At 38.4% G+C, this 23817-nt stretch overlaps 1 protein-coding gene across 2 annotated transcripts in view; it reads right to left on the bottom strand.

Annotated features, from left to right (window-relative positions):
• The window catches only part of MRTFA (myocardin related transcription factor A), a 191670-nt gene that overhangs the window by 122449 nt on the left and 45404 nt on the right, over positions 1-23817 (bottom strand). Inside the window, exon 3 of one of the 2 annotated variants that reach the window (XM_057316566.1) lies at positions 5637-5694. The exons of the other annotated variant lie outside the window; for it this stretch is intronic. The gene's annotated coding sequence lies outside the window, so the exon portion shown is untranslated. The remainder of the gene's footprint in view (positions 1-5636; positions 5695-23817) is intronic. 2 annotated transcript variants of the gene reach the window in all.

Here is a 23817-nt window from a genome sequence, read left to right as displayed (position 1 = left end):
GGCAAAAACTGAAAATAGCGCTCAACGTTTGTTTTACAGGCAGCCCATACTCAAGCAGGAAGAGCAGCACCGCCAAGCTCCTTCCCTGGGACCACACTGGGCATCTCAGCATCGAGCCACCACAGCTTTGAACTCTGTCTGTGCACTTTGTACTTTACCTCAATTTATTTTGTGCATCCATTGGCAAAATGTGTCCTAAGGTATCAGAAAAGCCTAAGCAAGGTTATTTTTTGGGGTCTGAGAATGCTAAAAAATTTTCCTACATAAATTCATTGTTTCTTCACTATATGCTATTTTAGTTTACAAAAGTTTTCATAGGAACACTCTACTTCCAGAGAGCAGGGGAAACCTGTAATGGAAACATATCTGAGTTTCCATTAGGTACATGGGAAGGAAAATATGGAAATGAAGGTAGAATGAGAGAAACAGAAAAGAGTACAAGAAGAGGAAGTGAACAAAAGGAAAAAAGTAGGGAGAGTAAGAGAAAGAGGCAGAGGTACGGATGTAAGGGAACGATAAATTGCTATCACACCCGACACCCTTGGTAACTCAGGAATTCCTAGTCTCAGATTGCCTACTTCGGGTCTTAGACCATCCCTCTGCCTACTAAAATTATCATATACAGCTGAGTATCTAATTATGTATCAGTACTTTCTACTCATACTATTTTAGAAGAAGCTCAATAAAGCTGTAACTTTATAATGCTGAGGGACAACCAGCTGTCCCCAAACTTAAAGACACAAGTAGGCTCAAGGGCTTATATGAAGGGACATGAACTTACCAGCTGGAAGCAGCAGAAATAAATAAAAACAGAAGATAAACAGAATACGTATTTTATCCCCAGGCTCAACTCTTTTTCTTTATTTTTTTTAAGATTTTATTTATGTATTTGAGAGAGAGAGAGAGCACGAGCTGGGGAAGGGGAAGAGGGACAAGCAGACTCTCCACTGTGCACAACTTGGGGCTCAATCTCAGGACCCTGAGATCATGACCTGAGCTGAAGTCAAATGCTTAACCGACTGAGTCACCCCGGCATCCCTCAACTCTTTTTCTGTTGATGATCTCTACACCATTCTTGATAAGCCCCTTCCAGATATCTGTAGCTAGAACATAATCTAATGGTGCTGGGTATACACGGGAACATCTTCCCTCAACTGAGTGGCCCAAACTGCCTTTCAGTCTTAGGTCACCTAAGAAAACCTTCTGGGGTGGACTGGACTTGCATTAACTCACTCGATAAATATATATTGATCAGGCACTGTTCTAGGCACTAGGACTGCAACAGATAGAAAACATCCCTGCTTTCATGGAGCTAACATTATGGTGGGAGAAACATAAAAATAAAAGTAAATAAATATACAACAGAATAATTTCAGATAACTAAGTATCATGTGTAGGGGGCAGGGTGGCCAATTTTGATGAAATGGTCAAGAAAGGTCTCATTTAGGAGGTAATATCTGAGGCGACATTATTAAGTAATAGCCAACATTTAATGAGCACTTACTATAAGTGAGACACTTCATGTGTATATATTCAATTTTTATAACACCAAGACATTTACTTTTATCATCCAATTTTTTACAGTTGAAGAAATGAAGGCACTGAGCAGTCACATAACTTGAAAGTAGGCAACTGGGTTTCAGAACCTGAGCCCCTAACCTCTACACAATCTGGTGCTACCAGAATTTGGTAAGAAGCAGCTAGCCATGCAGAGGAAATAAGTTCAAAGGCCAGGAAGCGGGAATGAGCTTGGCATCTTCAAGAAAGACCAGCATGCCCAGAGAGCAGAACGGGAGGGGAGAACTATATTCTTCAAAAAAGTGGAAGACACTGGGAGGTTTTTTAAGTAATAAAGTGATATGATCTGAAGTATGTTTTTAAAAGATTACTCTGGCAGCTGTGTAAAAAAACCTCGGCCTGGGGGCACCTGGGTGTGCAGTAGGTTAAGCATCCACCTCTTGGTTTCAGCTCAGGCTGCGATCTCAGGGTCCTGAGATCGAGCCCCACATGGGGCTCTGCACTAAGCTTGGAGTCTGCTTGGGATTCTCTCTCCCTCTCCCTCTGCCTCTCCTCCCCCGCAAGGGTGCAGTGCACACACTCTCTCTCTCAAATAAGTAAATAAATAAATCTTTAAACAAAGCAAGAAAAGTTTAGCCTGCTGCCTGACTTTGGTATATAATTTACCATTTTGCTGGGCCCCTTAGTATTTATTGCAATAATGTTGTTTTTGGGAAAAGTTATTACATGTGATCTGTATCTTAATACATCATATTACTGAGTGGTGATTTGAGCATATCTCTGAATAAAATTTAAAACTCTGAATAAAAATTAAATTGTCATCCTGCCCTGTTATCTTAAAGGGTCTTATGGGAAGTTATTCTGAAAAGTATGAAGAGTTTAACTACAAGGTGGTATTTCACTGGAAACATTAAACAGAAATTTGATGATTTGCCTTAATGCCTAACCCAAATTCCCCCTTCACCACAAAAGGGCTGCTTGAAACTGAAAGCACTATTTTGACAAGGTAACTTGCTACATTCCTTGAACATGCCCACAAACACTATAGCTTTCCTTACAATTCCTAATTCCACCTTTATGGTGTTCAAATACACTCCAATCTTTAAATGTGGAATTATATTTTAGAGATTCCTTCTCTAAGAGAAGTGATGATGGACGTTTAGAAGCCTACATGCTATGTCTAAAAGACCAGAATACATTTAAATATGATCTGAACACATCGTGTGCAGTCATCTCCAACGTCATGTAATTCATCATGCGACAAGCCGCGAATTTTTTTTTCCAAGTTAGCAATTCTTTGGTTACTTCCACTCTTGCAACAAAAACATACTCCAAGAAGCCAGGACAACCTGAAATGTTGCCAGGCCACAATATAGAAAATTGCCATAGTTATGCTGTTCAGGTATGAATAATAATGAAAAAAACTATAGTTGACTGTTGAACAACGCAGGGGGTTGGCATGCCATCCCCTACGTAGCTGAAAATCCACGTAAAACTTTTGAATTTCCAAAAACTCAACTATTAAATAGACTACTTTTGTTTTGTTTTGTTTTGTTTTTTAAAGATTTTATTTATCTATTTGACAGAGAGACAGCCAGTAAGAGAGGGAACACAAGCAGGGGGAGTGGGAGAGGAAGAAGCAGGCTCCCAGCCAAGAAGCCTGATGTGGGGCTTGATCCCAGAATGCCGGATCACGCCCTGAGCCAAAGGCAGACGCTTAACGACTGAGCCACCCAGGCGCCCCTTAAATAGACTACTGTTAATCAGAAGCCTTCCGGATAACATAAACAGTTGATTAACACATATTTTATATATTATATTTTACATACTGTATTCGTACAATAAAGTAAGCTACAGAAAACGTTATTATGAAAATCATAAGGAAAATACACTTACAGTACTGTATTTATCAAAAAAAATCCACATGTAAGTGGACTCACACAGTTCAAACCTGTGCTATTCAAGGGTCAACTATAGTTATTTTTGAACATACTAACTTTGGAATGAAAAACTTGTTGAGACAAACCTCACCTAGGATGAAGACATGCAGCAATTGGGGGAAAGGAGAGACATTTACAGTATTGTGCTTTGTTTCCACACTACAATAGAGTGTTTGAAGAGAAGTCCTATATTCCAGTGCCAGAGCCTCCTATCCTTAGGTTTCCCAATGCACTCTCCCCCTATATACCAATACGCTCCCTCCTTATAAAAGGAGCCATGAATATTTTCCTGAACTCTTTATCAAATACTTTTAAAAGATTTTACTTATTATTTACTGAGAGCACAAGAGCGAGCAGGCAAGTGGGGGGAGGGGAAGAAGAAGAGGGAGAGAGCAGACCCCGAGAGCTGAACACAGTGCCCAACTCAGGGCTCAATCTCACGACCCTAAGGTCATGACCTGAGCTGAAACCAAGAGTGGGATGCTACACCGACTGAGCCATCCAGGTATCTCCAAATATTTTTTAACACTGGAGCTGAAATATCTTGCCACAGAAAAGAAAAAAAATCCAGAAACTGTTGCAGTTTTTAGGAAAATCCAAACACAGCAACCTTCACTCTGAGAAAATGTCTACTTAAGACTAGCATGCCTGTGGGTCAAGCAGAAAAGGCCAGGCTACAGCTCCTAGGCACGTCCTGGTGCCACAATGAGGGACCCTTAGGACAATGCACATACCTATGACAGCAGCTTAGAACTCAAATACCAAGGTATACCAGCATACTCATCAATTACTTTTCTGAATAATTATAAAAGCAACCTTATTAATTAAAGGAATCTACTCTGGCAAGATCGGTTACCATACAAAAGCACTGCCTCTTTACGTTACATTCATGGTATATGGTGCAGAGATTGTGTTTAAAAATGCATTTTTAGGGGCACCCGGGTGGCTCAGTCAGTTAAGTGTTCGACTCTTGGTCTCAACACAGGTCTTTATCTCAGGGTCATGAGCTCAAGCCCTGCACTGGAGCCTACTTAAAAAAATAAAAACAAAAATGTATTTTTAGATTCTCACAGTTATTAAAAGATTTCAATCAAGGTAAAATCTCTGGAAACATAATGAATCTCAGCAAAACTTAAATAAAAACAACTCTTTTTTTAAGATTTTATTTATTTATTTGACAGAGACAGCCAGCCAGGGAGAGAGAGAACACAAGCAGGGGGAGTAGGAGAGGAAGAAGCAGGCTCCTAGTGGAGGAGCCTGATGTGGGGCTTGATCCCAGAACACCAGGATCACACCCTGAGCTGAAGGCAGACGCTTAACGACTACGCCACCCAGGAGCCCCGATAAAAACAACTCTTAAGGGGAGCCTGGGTGGCTCAGTTGGTTGAGCGTGTCTGACTCTTGGTTTTAGCTCAGGTCATGATCTCAAGGCTGTGTTCGAGCCCCGCCTTGGGCTCTGTGCTCAGTGCAGAGTCTGCTTCAGATTCTCTCTCCCTCTCTCTCACTCACTCTCTCTCAAATAACAAAAAAAAAAAAAAAAAAAAAAAAAAAGCTCCCAAGTCATAGGTCATTAATCTTCCCTTCCAGTAGCCTCTTGCTTCAAGTGTATTACTCTCAGCCAATTGTTATTTCTAAAAAAGGTGCTGAAAATTTCTGATTGAGTAAAATGTAAAACATAACTAAATACAATTTTAACTTCAGTACAATTATATTTAAAGGTTTAAAATAAAGAAGGGAGAGAAGACACAAAGAAATTCATTTCCCAAACAAAGCAAGAAATAACAAAAATTTTCTCCAAAGCACTGCAGGAGTTTCCACATTATAACTACATGTAAAAGCAATTACTGGAGAATTTATAAAATGCTAAGACGTATAGCAGCAGCACTCAGTGCAGCACATTTTGAAGGCATCTGTACAGGCAACATGCATGATGTGGGTAGCAAAAAAAGAAAAGGTAAATGCATACCAGCACGAAAACCTTCAAATATCTTGTTGGTGGCATATCTTAAAATAGCAAGGTTCTAAATCAATCAAGGACAAAGAAAGCACACTGGTGATCTATATCACAGAGAGAAGCAAGCATCTGAATACAGTAACTCAGAAGTCTTAGATGGCACGAAAAAAAGAATACAATGGGAAGAGAATTATGAGCGTTTTTAAATATCAGAGACTACCAACCTGGATGACTGTGGCCAGCACCAGAGGTTGTTACCAAATATCCACGTTCCCCTTCTTCCTAGTAACACAACACCTGAACTTTAGCTAAATGCATGGCAGAATAAAGACTGCATTTCCCAGCCTCTCCTGCAGCTAGGCCATGTGACTGAGTTTAAGCCAATGAACAACAGTAAAAGTATTACGGTGATTTCCAGGAAATATCCTTAAATAAGTTGTGTACATTATTCTTTGGACCCTCATCCTTCCTGCTGGCTGGAACATGGATGAGGTGTTGGATTGCAAGCAGCCATATTAGATTATGAGAAGAAGCCACAGTTGAGAATGGCAAGGCAACAAAAACAGAAAGAAGATGGTTCCCTGACATTATAGAGCACCGCACCAGCCCTGAGCTACCCATCTCTGGACCCCTCTTATAAGACAAAACGATAAACTTATATCATGTTTAAAACCACTATTATTTTACTTTTTGGGGGTCACAAATGGTTGGATATAATCCTACTGCAGAATTTGGTGCTATGAGTAAGATGCTTCATGAGAAACAATATAACATATGTGGCATTGCTTAATAAAATAGTAAGTGGTGAGCACTCACAATTGAAAACTGAAAAGCTACTGATCATTGTTACGCAATGGCAAAACACCTGGTCAAACCATTGCCTGATTATACTGGAATGCTACTATTTTAAGGGAAACAGTAGGAAAAATTCAGAATGTCATATGTGTTGTCTGCTTCTAGTAACCTTCAACAAAATTATACCGGAGATGGGGCACCTGGGTGGCTCAGTTGGTTAAGCAGCTGCCTTCAGCTCAGGTCATGATCCCAGGGTCCTGGGATGGAGCCTTGCATAAGGCTCCCTGATCACTGGGGGGCTCCCTTCTCCCTCTCCCTCTGCTACTCCCCCTGCTTGTGCTCACTCTCTCCCTAATAAGTAAATAAATTCTTAAAAAAAAAAAAAAAGCTGCTTAAAAAAAAGTTATACTGGAGAGGTAAAACTCAGACTAGGGCTAATCTCAGTTAAACAACTTAACCTAAAGGAGCTAGAAGAAGAACAAAACCCAAACCCAGCAAAAGGAAGGAAATAATAAAAATGAGAGCAGAAATAAATGATATAGAAACTAAATGAACAATAGAACAGAGCTAGTTCTTTTAATAGAACAACAAAATTGATAAACATGTAGCTAGACTCATTAAAAAAGAAAAATAGAGAGAGAGAGAGAGAGAGAGAGAGGACCCAAATAAAGAAAATCACTAAGAAAGAGAAGAAGTAACAGCCAACACCACAGAAACACAAACAATTGTAACAGAATATTATGGAAAACTATATGCCAACAAACTGGACAACTCAGAAGAAATGGATAAATTCCTATAAACATATCAACTACCAAAACTAAAGCAGGAAGAAATAGAAAATGTGAACAGACCGATTACCAGCAATGAAACTGAATCAATACTCAAAAACTCCCAAAAAACAAAAGTCTAGGACCAGATGGCTTCCCAGGTGAATTCTACCAAATATTTAAAGAAGAGTTAATACCTATTCTCAAACTATTCCAAAAAACAGAAGAGGAAGGAAAATACCCAAATTCATGAGGTCAGTATCACCCTGATACCAAAACTAGATAAAGACACCACAAAAAGGAGAACTAGAGAACTACAGGCCAATACTTCTCATGAATATAGATGCAAAAATCACCAAAATATTAGCAAACCAAATCCAATAATACATTAAAAAAATCATACAGCATGATCAAGTAGGTTCATAGCCTTGAAATGGCAGAGCTCCAGTCTCATTCCATTTGGCAGCCACTGCATTTTGGAGTGCAGTGGTTCCCTTTTTCTACTCTATAAGGCTTCGAAGCAAGAGGCTTTTAGTCAACTTAGGTTGCAGGCCACAAGAAAGAGATGTATTAGCAAAGATGTATTCCTTTACATCTCTGCTAACTGACTGATTAGCTCTAGTCTGAGTTTTACCTCTCCTGTAAAATTTCGTTTAAAGTTACTAGAAGCAGACAACACATATGACATTCTGAATTTTTCCTACTGTTTCCCTTAAAACAGTAGCATTCCAGTATAATCAGGCAATGGTTTAACCAGGTGTTTTGCCATTGCGTAACAATGATCAGTAGCTTTTCAGTTTTCAATTGTGAGTGCTCACCACTTACTATTTTATTAAACAATGCCGCATATGGATGGGAGGATGGGTGATACAGATGATAGGGATAAAAAAGAAAAAAAGATAAAATAAAGGCTACGCACCTAACTGCCAAAACAAAAGTATGAGGGAGGGGGTTCCTTAGGGTGGCCTTCTCACACAAGCCAACTGTTTCAGATAGTCTCACTGTAATAGCCATTAAGCTAAAGTGTGGTAGAAATAGGTGAGGCATGGAGGTAAATAAATACCAGAGTAATCAAGCTTAAAAACAATGCTTAATTCAGAAATGTATTCCTTTGCCAGGACAGAAGGTCTTCAAATTTCTTATACAGGAACAATTTAATAATTGCTATGGACTTTTACATATTATTAATGCTCTCCTTTTCTGCATAGTAATTTTTTATTGCTATTATTCTATTTCTATTACACCTATTATACATTAATTGCTTTGGGAACAGTTATCTTGCCAGAAGACTGCACACTACTCAAGACATCCTGGGCTTTGAGCTGAAGGCAGTAACTAAATGAAATACTGGAGTAGTCTCTATTAGGATGAGGTAAATGTGTCATGTGTGTATAAAGAAGGGTAGTCGTGTATATTAGAACAACCAAAGGGGTGGACTATAGTAAAAAAATAAAATGCTAATTATATCCCCCAAACCATTCTTCTTTTCTTATTAATAAAACTCTCAGGCAAAAGGCAACCCAAATTAATGACCACAATTCCCAGACTCCCTTGAAATTAGGAGTAATCATACGATAACATTCTGGCCAATGAGCTATAAGAAAAGTATCATATACAACCTCTAGGAAGTATAGTTCAAGAGGTAAGCATGTCTGCAGCCCATCTTCTGTTATGCTACCTGGAATACAGACTATATGGCTGGAGCTTGAGTGGCCATTTCAGATTATAAAGTAGAAAATGCATGCTGGGAAAAAAATGCATGCTGACGATAACAAAAAAAAAATTATCCCTGTGAGGAAGCCCCAACTTTGGATTTACAACTATTACAAAGATCTTAATCATTTCAAATATGTTCAAAAAGCTAAAGAAAACCATGCCTAAAAAAACTAAAGGAAAGTAAGGGAATGATGTCTCAACAAACAGAGAACACCAATAAAAAGAAATTATTTTAAAAAAGAACTAAACAAATTCTGAAAAAGTAGAATAACTGAAATGAAATATTCACTAGAGGGATTCAAGCAGATTTGAGGACGCATATTAAAAACAACAACAACAACAACAACAGTGAACTTGAAGATCAATCAATCGAGGTTACCCAATCCAAGGAATTGAAAGAAAAAACTAAAGAAAAATGACAGTGTTCCTCAGAGATCTGTGGGACACCATCAAGCATACCGACATAGGAGTAATGGGAGTCCAAGGGGAAGAGGAGAAAAAGGGCAAAAATAACATTTGAAAAAATAACAGCAGAAAACTTCTCAAAACCTCTTTAATGAGAAACATTAATCTACACACTCAAGAAGGTGAATAAATTCCATGTAGGATAAACTAAAAGAGATCACACATAGACACATCATAATCAAACTATAGAAAGACAAGAATGAAATCTTGAAAGCAGGGGCGCCTGGGTAGCGCAGTCGTTAAAGCGTCTGCCTTCGGCTCAGGGCGTGATCCTGGCGTGCCGGGATCGAGTCCCACATCAGGCTCCTCCGCTATGAGCCTGCTTCTTCCTCTCCCACTCCCCCTGCTGTGTTCCCTCTCTCGCTGGCTGTCTCTCTGTCACATAAATAAATAAAATCTTTTAAAAAAAAAAAAAAAGAAAGAAATCTTGAAAGCAGCAAGAAAAAAGTGAATCATCATATACAAGGGATTCTAAATACACTTAACAGCCTATTTCTCATCAGAAACCAGAGAAGCCAGAAGGCAGTGGGATGACATATTTAAAGTCCTGAAACCAAAACAGCCTGTCAACCAAGGATTCTATATCAAGCCAACTATCTTTCAAAAATGAAGGAAAAATGAAGACATTCTGAGAAAAACAAAACTGAGACAATTTGTAGCTTGCAGACCTACCTTACAATAAATACTAAAAGTATTTAAGATAAGACACTAAAGAGTAACTCAAATCCACATGAAGAAATAAAGAGCAATGATAAAGGAAACTACATAAATAGAAAAGACAATATAAATTATTTTTTTCTTTCCCCTGTCTGAAAAGACAACTGCATAAAGAATTACAAATCTGGGTTGGTAAGTACATAATGTATAAAGATGTAATCTGTGTCAATAACAGCAAAAGGAAGGAGGAAAACAGAGCTATACAGGAGCAAAGTTGTTGTTGTATTCTATTAAAATTAAGTTGGATTAATCCCAACTAGAGTGTTACAAGATGTAAATGACAGAGTTCCACTTCTGGAATCTTAGCATAAGGGGCTCCCTGGACATACTCCCCTGGAAAACAAAAAAAAGCTGCTGAAAAAATTTAAAAAAATTTTTTAAGTCTCTGGAAATGGCCCTAAAGTCATATAGCAAAAAAAGAAGTAGATTCAAGAGAGTCTACTAAAACTCAGTAACAGTGAACATCCGAGGCATCTGAGCCATGAGCCACTCCACAGCTTCATGGAAGCTTCACTCCAGGTGGATAGAATGCTAAGAAAGCATTCCTTCTCTCCTCAGCTCCCAATCAATCACCAGAAGGAGCAGGCTACCAGCACTTCTCATCTCCCACAACCCAAGGTGAAGAGGCTAAATTCCTGCTAAGTGGGAAGAGAAGATCACGGGCTCCTCCTCCACCCAGCCTCCATCCATAGAACAGAGGCTCTATCCAAGGTGCAGCAGTCCGAGAATACTGGGGCCTTGATCATATCCTCCCCAGCTCATAAGGCAAAGGTTCCATGCCAGGAGAAACAAGTCAAGAAGACCAAAAGCTACCACCCTGGCCAAGAGCCAGACTAATAACTCAGAGGTTTTGTCCAGGGAAGAAAGAGTCCATAAGAAAAGAAAGTTCCTGGGGTGCCTGTCTGGCTCTGTCAGTAGAGCATGCAACACTTGATCTTGAGGTTGTGAGACTGACCCCTATACTGGATGTAGAGATTACTTAAAATCTAGAAGGAAGGAAAAGAAAAAAGGAAAGGAAAGGAAAAGAAAGTTCCAATGCTCTCCACAGAACTGACTTTATTTGAGACTGTGAAGAAATTCAGGACTAAAGGGGTTCTCAAAAAATAGCTCCTCTTAATCAGAAGCAACAAGCTAACCTGCAGGCCAGGTAGCTCACTAGTAAGAACCAGGGAAAGAGACAGCTAAAAGCCTCTTTTGGGATCAGAACAAACCGCTGGCCTAAAAAATTACTCCAGCTCAACTAGATCAGACTGATGAACAATTAATGTCAAAACAATTCAATGGGAGAAAATAATCTTTTCAACAAATGGTGCTGGGACAATCAGATATCCACATGAAAAAAATGAAGCTGAACCCCCATCTCACACCGTATAAAACATTAACTCAAACTGGATCAAATGTAAAAAACTCTTACAAGAAAATAGGTGTAAATCTTCATGACCTTCAAGTAGACAATAGTTTCTTAGCTATACCTAAACCAAAACCAAAGGGCAAAAACTAATAAACTGAACCATCAAAATTTTAAAATTTGGTGTATCAAATGATACCATCAAGAAGTGAAAATGAAAACCTACAAGAATAGGAGAAAATGTTTACAAAGTATATATCTGATAAGGTATTAATACTCTGAATATATAAAGAACTCTTAGAACTCAACAATAAAAGACAACCCAATTTAAAAATGGGCAAACGATTTGATTATACACTTCTCCACAGAAAGTATAAAAATAGTCAATAAGCACTTAAAAAAATGTTCAACATCATTAGTCATTAGGGAATACGAAATAAAACCACTCCACACCCACTAGGAAAGCTAAACCTAAAAGAGAGATTATAAGGATGTGGAGAAACTGAAAATGTATGAAATCATATTATATGATTCCATTCATATGAAAGTGCAGAATAAGGAAATCTATCAAAAGTAAATTAGTGGTTCTTTATTTGGAAAAGGGGAGGTAAGGGAAAGACTGGGAGATCATGGTAACTAAATGGTACAGGTTTCTTTTGAGGTGATGGAAATGTTCTAAAATGACTGTCGTAATGGTTGCACATATCTGTGAATATACCAAAAATGACTGAATTGTATACTTAAAATGGGTGACCTGTATGGCACTTGAATTATATATCTCAATAAAGCTGTTTTTTTTTTTAAGAAATAAAGTAGCTGCTACAACATGGATGAACCTTGAAAACATTACTCTAAGTGAAAGAAGCCAGACACAAAAGACCACATGTTGTACTATCCCATTTAAATGATGAAACTGTTTTTCAAAGATTTTATTATTTTTAAGTAATGTCTACACCCAATGTGAGGCTTGAATTTACAACCCCAAGATTAAGAGTCACATGTTCCACTGACTGAGCCAGCCAGGTGCCCCTAAATGGGGAAACTACCTTTTTTTTTTTTTTTTAATTTCTACATCTTGGAGCACTTGGGTGGCTCAGTAGGTTAACCATCCAACTCTTGATTTTGGCTCAGGTCATGATCTCAGGGTTGGGAGATGAAGCCCTGAGTTAGGCTCTGAGCTGAGCGTGGAGCCTGCTTAAGATTCACTCTCTCCCTCCCCTTCTGTCCCTTCCCCCACACCTACTCGCACTCCTCTCAAAACAAAAACAAAAAAACTACATCTCTGGATGGCCCTAAAGGCATGGCAAGTAAAGAAATATTTATTCAAGAAAATGTACTCACTTATCTGGAATAGCACAAAATAGGAAAATTCACAGAGACATAAAGTAGATTAGTGGTTACCTGGTGGTGGGAGGATGGGGGGGAGATGGGTAATAACTGCCAATAAGTATAGGGCTTCTTTCTGGGGTGATGAAAATGTTCTGGAGCCAGGGCGCCTGGGTGGCTCAGTCGACTAGCATCTGACCAGGTCATGATCCCAGCGTCCTGGGATCAAGTCCTGCATCGGGCTCCCTGCTCAGTGGGGAGTCTGCTTCTCCCTCTCTCTACCCCTCCCCCCTGCTCGTGCTCTCTCTGTGTCTCTCAAATAAATAAATAAAATCTTAAAAAAAAAAAAAAGAAAGAAAACAGAACAAGAAAATGTTCTGGAACTGGATAGTAGTAATAGCTGCACAGCCTCATAATATGATAAAAACCACCGAAATGTACACTTTTAAAAATATATCAGGGCACCTGGCTGGCTCAGTCAGTAAAGCATGTGATTCTTGATCATTGGGTTGTGAGTTCAAGCCCCATGCTGGGTGTAGAGATTACTTAAAAATAAAATCTTTTTTTAAAAAGTGCACAATGTGTGATTTATGTATATGTGTAATTTATAGCTCAATTTTTTAAAAAAAATGTACACTAGAGGGTCCAAATTTCATAAAATAAAATAAAAGTTTTTATTGCTGCATCAAGCACACTGGTAAGTGAAACTACTTTTTTCTCACACTGCAAGTGCATGGCGGTAAAAAAATGCAATGACTCTTGAGTGCAGTTTGGTGCCACTCCCTCAATTCATGTTAAGGTGCCAGCAATCTTTTCCACCACTGCTTTTGCATCATCAGTGCATATATGAACACAGTAAAATGAGCAATAACATCCTAATATTATTATAAAAATCGTTTTGGGGGCTCCTGGGTGGCACAGCGGTTAAGCGTCTGCCTTCGGCTCAGGGCACGATCCCGGCGTTGTGGGATCGAGCCCCACATCAGGCTCCTCCGCTATGAGCCTGCTTCTTCCTCTCCCACTCCCCCTGCTTGTGTTCCCTCTCTCGCTGGCTGTCTCTATCTCTGTCAAATAAATAAATAAAATCTTAAAAAAAAAAAATCGTTTTGAACTTGTGACTTCCTGAAAGAGAATCAGGGACTCCCACCAGTCCACCTGTAGAATCCACTCTGTGAACCTACACTAGATTATACACTCCTAGAAACAGGGAACACATCTTAAATTTACACACAAGAAAGCACAGATGAGTCAGAAAAGGAGCATAGGTCTTTTTGTCAGGCAGACTTGGGTTCAAATTCTACAACTGCCATTTAGATTACGAGAGTTTAAATTCTCTACGCCTAAATTTCCTATGCTATAAAATGAGAACACCAATCTAGCAGAATTACTGTACAGATTAATGAGATGATGATATAAAGTAATCTAAAACCATCTGAAATATAACAGGTGTTCAATAAACGTTAATTTACTTCTCCATCTTGCCCAGTTCCTTGTACACAGAAGATGCTCAGTTGCTCACTAAATACTGGTAGAATTTAGTTACCTCATACAGATCTATGTAAGTCAAAGTTCTAAGATGAAATTTAAATGCTTGATTTAGATACTTTGGGATATATTCAAATATTTTTCACAAAAATATTATATTCACCTTACAGTAAACTGAGAAAGTGTTCCTCTTTAAAAGTAGTCCAATTTTTAAAATTAATTGTTTTCCATGTGATATAAACAATCTATAGTAACTTTATTAAGCCACTATGGTAAAGAAGAGCATAAGTACTTCAGTCAAAGAGCCTGATTTTACATGCCTACACGACTACTTACCAGACTATGTGACCTTAGTTTAATTACTAATCCTCATGAGGATAACAACTCTCAGACTTACTGTGAGGATTAGATGAGATAATACATGAGAAGTATTCATAACAGTGCTGACACAGAGTAAGAAATCAACAAATATTATTTTTAAGCAAATTTTTTTCTAATTTAAATACATTATAATCCAGTGATATTATTTTGTATAATTCTCATATAGCATCCCAGCAACACATATAGATCTAATTTAAAAAAAAGAAAAGGGGCACCTGGGCAGCTCAGTTGGTTAAGCATCTGACTCTTGATTTCAGCTCAGGTCATGATCTTAGGGTCCTGGCATCGAGCCCCATGTCAGGCTCCGCGCTCAGCACGGATTCTGTTTGGGATTCTCCCTCTTCCTCTCCCTCTACTCCTCTCCCCACTCATGCTCTCTATTTCTCTTTCTAAAATACCTAAAATCTTTTTTAAAAAAGTAATAAAGAAAAAAGGTACTGTTTGATAAGTTATGGATCTCAGTAACTTTCAGGTGAATGCCAATAAACCTTTTATGGTATAAGTTTTCCATCTATACTATAAATTTACTTTCCTCAACTTTCAGCAGAACAATCCAAGAGATTCTAAATGATGGTATTAATCTGGAATTCCTTAGATTACTTCTTTAAGAAGAGAACTATGTTCCCAAATCAGGCTTTGGCTTCAACTTCAAATTATTCCAAAAATGGGGTTTGAGGAGATTACACAAATTTTCCATGCACACCAGCAGATCCCTACCTCCAATGTGTCAAGTGTATCTTTAAAAATACAAAATTGTCTACTGGGGAAAAAAAACTCCAATATAACAGTCAACTAAAGTAGTTTGTTTTCTGTCACCATTAAAATCATAATGAAACAGAACAGAAGACTACAGCTGAGAAGCCCAAACATTCCTTACATGAATATGTTTCCAACTTGAAGGACCTGACTTTGGAATGGGAAAGAGAACATCTTTAAAGAACGTTATGTACATAGTAGACATTAGTGATTTTAGTTGGTAATGATTATATGCAGCAAAATAAATACATAAAAAAAAATACCATCTTGGCCCCAAACATGGCATGTTTGTGGAAACACTTCTAGACATCTCCAGGGTACTACCCATTTCTGACATGACTTCAAAAGCTAGACAGAAAAGGAAAGAGCAGGGACAGAAAATCCCTGTTCAACCTAAAACTGATTTCTTTAAGTTACTGAAAAACTCCTCAGAGTTCATGATCTTTTCAAGAGCACAACTCAGCCCTACCCACATACCCTAGCCCAAAAACACTGCTCTAAAGGAGCCAAAAAATAAACAGTGAGGAAAGAAAAGTCTCTCTTTTTTTTTTTAATGATTTTTTATTATATTATGTTAGTCACCATACAGTACATCCCCGGTTTCCACGTAAAGTTCGATGATTCATTAGTTGCGTATAACACCCAGTGCACCATGCAATACATGCCCTCCTTACTACCCATCACCGGTCTATCCCATTCCCCCACCCCCCTCCCCTCTGAGGCCCTCAGTTTGTTTCTCATAGTCCATAGTCTCTCATGTTTCATTCCCCCTTCTGATTCAATAAATCGTACTGGGAAAACCAGACAGCCACATGCAAACCAATGAAACTGAACCACTATTTTACACCATATAAACAAATTTACCTAAAATGGAATCAACACTTGATTAAGACCTGAATACATAAAACTCCTAGAAGAAAACAGAGGCAGTAAACTCCTTCACATCGGTCTTGACAATGATTTTTTGGATTTGACAGCAAAAGCAAAGGCAATAAGAGCAAAAACAAACACACAGAACTACGTCAAGTGAAAAAGCTTCTGCACAGCAAAGGAAACCATCAATAAAATGAAAAGGCAATCTACTGAAAGGGAGAAAATCATTGCAAATCATGTATTTTTACAAGGGGTTAATACAAAATATATAAAGAACTCAATAAGCTAAAAAAAAATTGAACTAAAAAATGGGCATAGAGGGGGAGCCTGGGTGGCACAGTCAGTTGAGCACCCAACTCTTGGTTTCGGCTCAGGTCATGATCTCGCCATTGTGGATCGAGCCCCACATCAGGCTCTGCACTCAGTGCAGAGTCTGCTTCAGATTCCCTCTCCCTCTCCCTTCTGCTCAAACTTTCTCTCTCTCTCTCTCTCTCTCTCAAATGAATAAATAAAATCTTTAAAAATATGGGCAGAGACTCTGAATAGACATTTTTCCAAAGAAGATATATAAAGGGCCAACAGGTACATTAAAAAAAAAAGCTCAACATCACTTATCATCAGGAAAATGCAAATCAAAACCACAATGAGATATAACTTCACACTGTTAGGATGGCTATTATCAAAAAAACAAGAAAAAACAAGTGTTAGCAAGGATGCGGAAAAGAGGGAATGCTTGGGCACTGTTGGTACAAATGTAAACTGATGTAGTCATTAGGGAAAACAGTATGGAGATTCCTTAAAAAATTAAAAATAGAACTACCATATGATCCAACAATTCTACTTCTGGGTATTGATCCAAAGAAAATGAACACACTAACTCAAAAAGATATATGCATGTCTGTGTTCACTGCAGCATTATCTGCAATAGCCAAGACACAGAAACACGTGTCGATCAATGGATAAAGAACATGTGATACACACACACACACACACAAATACTATTCAGCCATAAAAAAGAACGAAATCTTGTCATTTGCAACAACATGGATGGACCTTGCAGGCATTATGCTAAGTGAAATAATACAGAGAAAGACAAATATCATATGATCTCACTTACCGGTGGAATCTAAAAAAATTTTTATTTTTTAAAGATTTTATTTATTTATTTGAGAGAGAGAGAGAGAGAATCTAATTTTTTTTTTTAATTTTAAAAGGAGAGTGGTGCCTGGGTGGCTCAGTCAGTTGAGCAGCTGACTTTTTTTTTTAATAGATTTTATTTATTTATTTGACAGAGAGAGAGGCAGCGAGAGAGGGAACACAAGCAGAGGGAGTGGGAGAGGGAGAAGTGGGCTTCCCGCCGAGCAGGGAGCCCGATGCGGGGCTCGATTCCAGGACCCTGGGATCATGACCTGAGCAGAAGGTAGACACTTAAGGACTGAGCCACCCAGGCGCCCCTGAGCAGCTGACTCTTGATCTCAGCTCAGGTCTTGATCTCAGGGTCATGAGTTCAAGACCCCCGTCGGGCGTGGAGCCTACTTAAAAAAATTTTTTTTTAAAGGAGTTTATAGATACAGAGAACAAATTGGTGGCTGCTGGGGGGGGGGATGGGACAAATGAGTTAAGAGGGTCAAAAAGCACAAACTTCCGTTATAACTCATGGGATGTAAAGTACAGCATGGTAACTACAGTTAATAATACCGTTTTACATATTTGAAAGTTACTAAGAGAGTAAATCTTAAAAGTTCTCATCACAAGAAAAAAATACTATAACTATGTACGGTCATGGATGTTATCTAGACTTACTGTAGTGATCATTTTAAAACATGCAAGTTATCAACTCATTATGCTGTGCACCTGAAACTAATATAATACTAATGCCAATTAATGTCAATTAAAAAAACCACTGCTCTAGAGGAAAGTCTAACTTGAAAGCTCAATCTAAAATATCAGGGGCACCTGGGTGGCTCAGTCAGTGAAGTGTCTGCCTTCGGCTTAGCTCATGATCCCAGGGTCCTCGAATGGAGCCCCATACTGGGCTCCCCGATCAGCAGGGAGTCTGCTTCTCCCTCTGCCTGCCACTCCCCTTTGCTGTGCTCTCTCTGTGTCAAATAAATAAATAAAATCTTTAAAATTAATTAATTAATTAATTAAATATTAAAACTCAGTCATTTCTTGGGAAAAAAGGAAACTAGGAAGGGAACATTTTCCAGAGTAAACAGAAGAGATCCTAGTAACATCCTTTCCCCTAAGAAAGACAGAAAGGAAACTGATAGTATTCGGGAGAATACTCAGAGCCAAGTCTGTTCTTTAAAAGATAAATACTAAGGAATCCCCAAGTCTTATAAAGACATGCCTATCTTGTGCTAAGATCTGTTTAAGATGAGTAGCTAAAATAAATATCATCCCTCATGCCACTGTTCAGTTCTGAAAAGTTCTATTCCAAGAAGCTCTTCAAAAGCACACTTTCATATGGTAATTTACACTTTCTTATTATAAACAATAAATGTTTATTAAAAATATTAACAGCAATAAACTTTAAAGTCGTCAATTTTTTAAGTGACTGCCAACACTATACTAGTCTATAGCCTTCTTTAGAATCAAAGTGTGTAAAAGAATCTGAAGGGCACACTTGCTGGCAGCATTCTCATATCACCATCAAAAGACACAGGTGCTCGCAGAGAGGAAAACCCAAGTCCTAACTATAAAACATAAAAACCTGTGTATGTTTAATAAGAACTCAATCATGCCAATAACACAATGTATTCTTGCATTGATCATGCCTTTTTCAATCAAGAAAAAAAATAATGGATGTGAGGATTTTAAAATAAAAATATGATATAATCCACAGCACTTCTTCAAAAACTAATGTTCATGACCTTTAGGATGAATTATTTCTATGACAGTAAATATGAAAATATCTGAGGAAAAATGTATAAGCCGATTGGTTTTTTAAAAACCAATGCCATAAGATGTTTTCACTTTTCCTTTTTTTCATTTTTAGTTACGAAAGAATTTAAAATTCAGAAAAGTGAAATAACATAACCCAAATATAACAATTATCACATATTGCCATTTTTGCTTCAGTTTTTTTTATGAAATAGAAAATTCCAAGTTAGTTGGTTCCCTGCTCATTCCACTGTCCTCTCTCTCCCCTTTCAGAAGTAAAAACCCTAGTGAAATTAATGTATCTTCTTCTAATCCATGGGTTTTTAATAATAATTTTGCAGGGGCGCCTGGTGACAGTAGTTGAGCATCCAACTCTCGGTTTCGGCTCAGATCGCAATCTCAGGGTCCTGGGATCAAGCCCCACGTCAGGTTCCATGCTCAGCACAGGGTCTGCTTGGAATTCTCTCTCCCTCTCCCTCAGCCCCTATCCCTCCGCCCCTCCCACTCGCTCAAATAAATCTTTAAAAATAATAATTGTTTTGCAACATACATGTATGGATCCATAGACAACACAACACTGTTTTGTTTTTAATATTCGTAAGTGGTATCACGTTCAACTTTTTACACCTTGCTTTTTTTTCCTCAACATAATGTTTCCAGGATTTATCTATGGTAGACACACACAAACCTGATTTGTCCATTCTGTGTTATAGTAATAAATTGCATTAAAATACTACTGCTGCTTATCCATTCCTTTAAAGTTGGATAGTTTCCAAATTTTTCCTATTACAAATATAACAAATAAAAATGCTAGTACATGTTTCCTGCTGTATAAATCCAAGGCACAGGGCACCTGGCGGGGGGCTCAGTCAGTTAAGCGTCTGCCTTCAGTTCAGGTCATGATCCCAGGGTCCTGGGATTGAGCCCAGCATCTGGCTCCCTGCTCAGGGGGGAGCCTGCTTCTCCCTCTCCTCCTTGCTTGTGCTCTATCTCTGTATCTCTCTCTCAAATAAATAAATAAAATGTTAAAAAAAAAAATCCAGGGCTCCTCTGTAGGGTATATATACCTCAAAAAATCTTGCCAAAAATTACACATCCTTCAACAGTGTATTAGGGTTTCTTTTCCCCATGGCCTTAACAATTGGTACTATTAGACTTTATGAAATTTGCACAAATTGAAGTGTTTGAAATAGTATCTTGTTATTTAAGAATGACCCAATTTAACAGTTTTATTAAACAAATGGGCTTTCTCTTTGTAATATTTCTATTTCTAGATTACAGATACGCAGTATACAACTTATTCCTTTCTTGTGTTCACCCATAAAGTCATATACTATAGAATTTTAAATCTCGCATTCAATCTTTCAACAAAACAAAATTTTTTCTTTATAATTATGATTTTCAAGTTGGCATAAGTCTTTAGGAAAATGATGACATACAGTAATTAATAAAGGCATCGCCAGAACTCCTGGGTGGCTCAGTCGGTTAAGCATCTGCCTTCAGATCAGGTCATGGATCAAGCCTCCTCATGCTGGGTGTAGCAACCTGCTCAGTGGGGAGTCTGCTTATCCCTCTCCCTCTGCCCCTCCCCTTGCTCATGCTCTCTCTCTCATTTGCTTGCTCCCTCTCTTTCTCAAATAAAAAAATAAAAAAAATCTTAAAAGAAAAAAAAAGATACCCCATGTTTCAGATTTTCATACTGTTCTGGGGCTCCTAGCTTGTTTATTTGGTAGAGCATGCAATTCTTGATCTCAGGGTTGTTAAGTTCAAACCCCATGTTGGGTGTACAGATTACTTAAAAATTAAAACCTTTTAAAAAAATTTTCATACTGTTCTACTCAACAAAGGAGGTAACTATCTTAGACAAATAATTTAGTCCTTTCTTTTTTAAATAACAGTTTTGGGGATATAAATCACATACCATTAATTCACCTTTTAAAGTGTACAATTTCAGAACATTTTCATCACCCTAAAAAGAAACTCCATACCCATTAGTAGTCACTCTCCATTATTCTCCTCTTCCAGCCCCAGCAACCACTCATCTACTTTCTGTAGAGAAATTCATCAATATATTCTTAGTCTGAAAAACTTCTTTGGGTCATTTCCTTCGATTAGCCACTGAATAGAACTTTTAACTGTTACACACACACACACACACACACACACACACACTTCTTTACTATTATGGAAGGCAGTCTAACTTAGACTCCCTTAGAAAAAGGCAAAATTTGTTCACAAATGAGGGGTAAAACCTACCTAACAACATATGAATACCATTAGCTCCTTTGATATTACAATTATATTTGCCCAAAACTCAGTTCATTAGTTATATAGCCACGCAGTATGCACAGCACTATTCTTTCTTTTGAAAAAGGCTGATGGTAATCAGGCCATGAGTACAAAGGCATGAGCTAAACACAATGCCCTAGAACACAATGCCCTGCAATGCCAAGTGCCTCACTGGACTGAAGCAGCTCATAGAGTTTAGGGCAAATGTTCTATCTCTTTTACCAAATGAGATTTTAAAAAAGCCTTTAACAAATAGTGCTGAGAAAGAGCCCGAGGAGTCTAAGGGCCACTGAACAACTCTACCCAATTAAAACACCAGAGCCTTGTTTTGCCTATTTTCACAGGGCTTTAACAGATGTCTGCCAATGCTCCCAAAAACCTGAAAGCAAATTTAGTCACAAGACAGCTCACCAGCATCTCAGAAAAAGAGCTACCATGTCTAGGGAAGAACAAAATGTGTAATAAGGAAAACACGGCTCCCTCCATGACACCAGGGGCCCAACTCACAAACAAGGCAGCCATAACTTTGGTAACCTTATCTTTTCTGGTGCTTAATCTCCCTGCAAAACTGCCTTGGGATGAAAGAGGAAGGTTTCCAACCCTCAAAGCAATGAATTCCCCAGCTTTACTACCTCTGGCTGAATTACACACACTCAAGGCACAAAACATAATACAAAGAGAATACTGCAAGAAACTAGTCTTGCAACTCAAGGGAAGCATAGAAAAGCACAGCCCCAAAAGTTCTCTAAAGTGGATCTTGAGACAGAGCAGTTTGCAGAAAGTACTCAGGAAGGGACTGCTTATCTACATTTTTTCACACCCCGCACGGTGGTACATAATCATTTGTCATCTGCATAGTACTTTATTACATGCCAAGACTATTTTTATAATCACAATTCTGGAATTACTTATCACAATAACTGAGTATGACAGATTAAAATTTATTTTCCTTTTTCTAGGTATTTAGATTACAACAAATGGGAGAAAATCAGCATGGCAAAATAGAGAAAGACTTCCTTTGTCTCAAAACCCTGTCAAAAAGATGGCAGAATTGCTGAATTTTAGGGTTTGAGGAAACCTAGAATATCCAATGATTTCAGATGATGAAGAAAGTAAAAGCTCAGAAGAGTTATAAGCAATTTCCTCAGTCAGCAAATTAGTGGCAAAGGCAAGAGGAGAACCCTGGCCTCCTGACTTCCAATTCAGTATTTCCATACTAGCATATTCCATTTCTGTAAATAAATAATAAAATAGGTGAGAAAGATTCTGGGGTATTTGGTTCAGCACACTATCTTGTCCTTTCTCTTTTATTATTTTTTTTCTTAAGTTTTATTTAAGAATCTCTACACCCAACGTGGGGCTGGAACTCATGACCCCAAGATCAAGAGTTGCATGTTCTTCCAACTGAGCCAACCAGGAATCCCAGTCTTTTAAAATGCCAAATCCTTCCTCATATTGGCTTACCAAAAAAAGTTACAACAAAATCCAGACCTGCTATCATTTCTGCCAATCTGAAAGGAAGAGCTCAATAAAACAGGCCAGGCAATGCACTGGAATATTATAGCAGGACTGTACAGAGAGGAAATGAAACAGAGATTCTGGGTAGGCCTCAATACTACTGAGCAAGAAAGTTCCAGGGTGTAACTTGTTCTAGATACCTGAGGTCAATGATTACTATTTAAACTTTTTATTTTTAAATTTTTATTAAAATATTCTATAAACCTTTTTTAATCACATAGGCTAAATTTGTAACAAAAAAACAATAGGCAGCATTTTAAACCATCATTTAGACAGCAGAAAGGAGGACAGAGCTGGATGGGAACAAAGCATGAGAGGAAACCCGGAGTACAATTAGGATGCTATTGGAGAAGTCCAAGAGAGAGGTGAGGGTGGCTTAGCCAAGGGCAATAGTGGAGCAGATTGTCAGAAATAGTCAGACTTGCTTATCCCTGCGATACAAAGACAGTTCAACATATGCAAACTATATAATATGATGGACTACATTAACAGAATGAAGGGTAAAAACCACATGATCATCTCGGGATGCCTGGGTGGCTCAGTCAGTTAAAGCATCCGACTCTTGATTTTGGCTCAGGATATGATCTCAGGGTCCTGGGATCCAGTCCCATGTCAGGCTCCCCAACCAGCAGGGAGTCTGCTTTTTACCTCTCTCTCTGCCCCTCCCCCTGCTCACATACAGGCTCTCTCACTCTAAAAATAAATAAATAAACCTCTAAAAAGACCAAAAATGAACAAACAAAAAAACCCACATGATCATCTCAATAGATGCAGAAAAAGCATCCGATGAAATCCAACACTCTTTCATGATAAAAACTCTCAACAGGGCGCCTGGGTGGCGCAGTCGTTAGGCGGCTGCCTTCAGCTCAGGGCGTGATCCCGGCATTCCGGGATCGGCATTCCGGGATCGAGTCCCACATCCGGCTCCTCTGCTGGGAGCCTGCTTCTTCCTCTCCCACTCCCCCTGCTGTGTTCCCTCTCTCGCTGGCTATCTATCTCTGTCAAATAAATAAATAAATAATCTTTAAAAAAATAAAAAATAAAAATAAAAACTCTCAACAAACTAAGAATAAAAGGAAATGA

This window comes from Ursus arctos, unplaced genomic scaffold (assembly GCF_023065955.2).
Source record: "Ursus arctos isolate Adak ecotype North America unplaced genomic scaffold, UrsArc2.0 scaffold_21, whole genome shotgun sequence".
Lineage (NCBI taxonomy): Eukaryota > Metazoa > Chordata > Mammalia > Carnivora > Ursidae > Ursus > Ursus arctos.
Note: the sequence above shows the minus strand (reverse complement) of the source record. Positions and strands in the feature narration are given on the sequence as shown.